Below are 4,601 nucleotides of genomic sequence, written 5' to 3'. Positions count from 1 at the left end.
GCCATTCCTTACGCTGCTTCATATTGATGTACAAGCACCATTTTTCGTCGTCAGTAACGATTCGGTAAAGAAATCGTTGCTTGTGTCCATGAGTTGAGTAGTGACGAGCAAGCAAACCAGCGGAGATTGTGGCTTGTTGATTTTTGTTGTTGTCACTTAAAGCATGCGGAAGCAATGCTTCTTTCCTCTGAACCTTTCCCATCGAGTGAGGATGCTTCTTTGTAGCAGTGTAAGAGCATTCCATTTTCTCTGCCGGTTCCCTTGTCGTTTGATGAGAATTTTCGTGCAAAAGTTGGTTTTATCGCTCTTCATCGAACTCAACTGGGCGGCCAGAACGAGGTGCGCCTTTGAGGTCAACATTTCCATTTTTGAACTTGGCATACCAACCACGAGCGGTTTTTTCAGCTATGGCACCCTCTCCATACACAGCACAAATGCCACAAGCAGCTTTTGTGGCCTTAGAACCTTGATTAAAAGCAAAAAGAAGGTGGTGTTGAAAATGCTCGTTTTTATTAACTTGACATTCCATTTAATGATCTGAAAATATACAAAAGTTAACAAAAATTAACTAGTATATATATATATATATATATATATATATATATATATGTGTGTACATACACACACTTATACATACGTGTATATATATCTATATCTATATCTATATCTATCTATCTATCTATCTATATATATATATACAAATATATATATATATATATATATATATATATATATACAAATATATACACAAATATATACACAAATATATGTACGCTTATATAAAACAATATATTATAATTATTTGGCGTAAACGTAAGTAGCTGAAAATATCAATTTAAGAACCAAATTCAGCCACATCGTGCGGAGATGAGATGCAGCATGCCCAACGATTCATAGATTGCTAGATCAGTATAAGCGAAAGTAAATAGGAATACAAAAATATAAAATTCAATCCTATAAAAGAATTAACAATTTAACATCATATCTGGTGAGTACACTATTCTTTCCTACTATGAATTTCTACCGTATCAGTCAAATTATATATAATTGTATTGATTTTGTAATGATTTTGAGATAGTAAGTCTCCCTTGACTAAATCTTATACCCCCTAAGGACTATACAATTATACATACAACATCATCTGCAATATAAATTATAAAATCTCTTCGGCATAAATACCTTAAAGAGTCCTCATTACTTCCATACCTATTTCCATTTTTAGGTTACCTTTATCATTCCTGCCTTTAATTTTAATCCCCTCTCCCTTTATATGTATTTCTTATTATTTTGATTCTTATTTTAGGGGCTTATATATATATATATATATATATATATATATATATGATTTCTTATTTTAGTATGTTTACCTTATTAATCTCTATCATTTATGTTTTACCTTTATATTGTTAGATTTTGCATGGTATTAAATTTAATATTTTTTCATTCCTGTTTACCTTCGCTTATACTGATATAGCAATCTATGAATCGTTGAGCATGTTGCATCTCATCTACGCAAGCATGCAGGTTAAGATGTACCGCAATAGGGTTCTTAAATTGTTATTTTTCATGTTCTTATATGGATATTTTCAGTTACTTATGTTTACGTCAAATAATTATACTATATCCTTTTATATATATATATATATATATATATATGTATGTGTGTGTGTGTGTGTGTGTGTGTGTGTGTGTGTGTGTGTGTGTGTGTGTGTGTGTGTATGTGCGTGTGTGTGTATGCGTGTGTGTGTGTGTATAAACATTAGGTTTGTGACTTTTTCACACCCTAATAAACTTATGCTGTAATTCAATGAATAATTTCATACAATTCAGAAAACTAACATTTATTTTGTTTTATTTGGAAAAAAAACGTCACACCAATGTAAGAAATTGATCACCACTTTTGACCCAAATCTTGCAAAATTTTAGCGGAGTTCATAACACCTGCTCAAGTTTTTACCAAACTTGGTGTGCTGACTCAATGCAATGCAGAAAAAGTATATCTGAAATTTCAGCTTTCTATTTGAAGTAGTTTCGGAGTTATGGGCTTTTTAATCTATAACCATTAGGTGGCACTAGATTCACACTACAGTATTTCCGTTGCCTAAATCCTTGTAAACGCAAGAGAAATGTGAAATGAAAGTGTACTTAAACATTTTTAAGATTACTGAATTGAAATTGCTCTATACAAAGGTTCAAAACTAGGCTATTTTAAGACAGAGGCCACTACAAGCATTCGGTAACATACAAAATGAAAAACAATACATATTTTTTTAAGAAAAAGGCTGCTGAATGTTTGTAAGCTTTTAAACATAAAGAATTAATATGTTTTGTTTAGATAAGATAAATCGAAGCTGAAGCTTCTCCTTCTTTTTACAAACATCATAAAAATCTTGAAGGCACTTGACTGCCCGTTCTGCACTCTGATTTGTTCTGGGAATTTCCAGTTTTGGTGGTTCTCGACTCCAACATTTTTTTACAGAGTTCAATGCATTTTTACAAACTTGTAGGCTACCATATGACTTCTGATATTCATGTGCATTGAGCATTTGGTCAGTAAACCAAACATCTGTCCAGCTGTAATAGATGAATTGAAAAACATTGAGAAGCAAAACTATTTTCTCTGGTAGAAGAATAAATGCCAAAAGAGCTAGTATTGTTCGAGAATTCCATCTTGCATTACTTAAGTTGGGTATTTTTTGAAACTTTGCAGTAAGAAATTTGCTGGTTTCTTCAAAGAAACGAAAAACTCTGGTCAAATGAAATAGAAATTTCATGTCACCTCGCCAGCCTGCTGATTCAATAATCATTACTTCACCATTGTTGAAATTAGCCTGGAGTTTCTCGTAATTACTTAGAAAGCTCTAGGATGAATGTATATTCAACATTGGGAGATGACATTTTTCTCCAAGTTTGTTAGCCAATACAACACGAAGACCTCTATCAAGGATATGATGCTGACAACCAATAAATTGCGGTTCTTTCAAACCCTTTTGAGCAAACAGTCTTTGCTACTGAATGACAATGCCATTTCTTTTCCCAGTGTCCACACTCGTTGTATCAGCAACAATCATCTTTACACAGTTTCATAAATTGTATTCATCTAAGACAGCTGTTATCCTTTTCATAACAACAGTATCGGCTTTTCCGTTTGGTAATTGGGATGCTTCTAACTTAACTTCTCTCTGATCATTCTTTATAACTAGCACTTGGTATTCTTGGTCATCAATACGTTTACCATCAAAATGCAACGACCAGGTTTCTAACAGTAATGTTTTTTCATGTTCTTTTTTAGTTTAACAGCTTCTTTGATAGTCGATCTGTAAATACCATACTGGGAAGGAGTCCCGACATTGATTCCATCTTGAAATAATTGTCAACAAACTGGAGCTGCTTTTTGGTTTGATAGTTTGTAAGACATTACTAACTTGGTTGCAGTTTCAGTTTTGCTATACTTCCTCCTTGTACGTGTAGATTCTTCATCTCATTTTTTAGACTCTTGATATTCCATTTCAGTCTCTGCTTCAGACGTTGACGATGACACTGGAGTTGCTCTAGTTGAAGATGGCATTAAGGACACTTTTTCTTCTTTTCGATAGATGGATGGATGGATAGTTTGGGAACTGGCTATCTTTCCAGTTACATACCCAACGTATCCCTTGTTTTTAAATGAAGATAATATAACCTTGTATCCTCACTGCACAGCCATCCCCATTTTCCTTTTTGATGTCAAAAGTTCCTTTCAATGAATCGTATTTTCCTCGTTTTATGCATTTATCGTAGGTATTCAGCACTTTTTCTACTTTTGCTTGTACGTTTTGAATTGATAAATATGGAAAATTTAATTTCTTTTGCCATAAAAAAGTTATTTCTTTCGAAATTTCCTTTCTTCCTTCTTTCCATCATTCGATAGTACCTTGAAGGAACAGGTAGCGACCAACAATTTGAAGTTTCACTGGTATCCTGCAGTTGTTTTTCAAAGAAAGCTCTCCTGGATGAACATGTCCTCTTTTCGTATATTAGTCTTGAAATTGCACGAGATTCTTCCTTCAGATTGTTTTGTTTCTTTGAGTGACACAAGCACTTCTCTTATGAGACATTATTTTAGATACTCTAGTTGGATACGCCTACTATTCTGAAAAACAGTTAATATAGTCAGAGTATTTAGCGTCACAGAAATAAAAATGAGAGGATATTTCCTAAATTAGGGCCTAAGTGGTAACAAATTTAAAAAATCTATAACTCCTAAACTACTTAAACCTGAAGACTGAAATTTGAGATATACTGCCTGTGCATTGCATTAAGTCAGCAAACAAAGTTAGATAAATTGAAAGAGAATTACAACCCTATGACCCCACTGTGCTCCATGCCGCCCTTAAAAAATTGTAGTCTACTCTATTACCTATTTCTCCTACACCAGCGACAACATGAATTTCTTCCATCCTCTTGCTCTGTTAAAATATTTAAGAAAAATTATATTAATGTATCTTGTCTGTTGAAGTTCCATATTTGTGCAACTGACGATAGCGCTGTATCTAAATTGATGTAAATTGTTCAATTAAATAGACCCGTTTGAAACGGTCGTACTGCATTACAACTTGAAA

At 33.3% G+C, this 4,601-nt stretch overlaps 1 pseudogene; it reads right to left on the bottom strand.

Annotated features, from left to right (window-relative positions):
• Positions 1 to 3,567: 3,567 nt before the first annotated feature.
• LOC149132303 (uncharacterized) lies at positions 3,568 to 4,097 on the bottom strand (annotated as a pseudogene).
• Between the last annotated feature and the right edge of the window lie 504 nt (positions 4,098 to 4,601).

This window comes from Octopus bimaculoides, chromosome 16 (genome assembly GCF_046866305.1).
Source record: "Octopus bimaculoides isolate indiv1 chromosome 16, ASM4686630v1, whole genome shotgun sequence".
Classification (NCBI taxonomy): Eukaryota; Metazoa; Mollusca; class Cephalopoda; order Octopoda; family Octopodidae; genus Octopus; species Octopus bimaculoides.
This window is presented reverse-complemented; position numbering and strand designations above follow the sequence as displayed.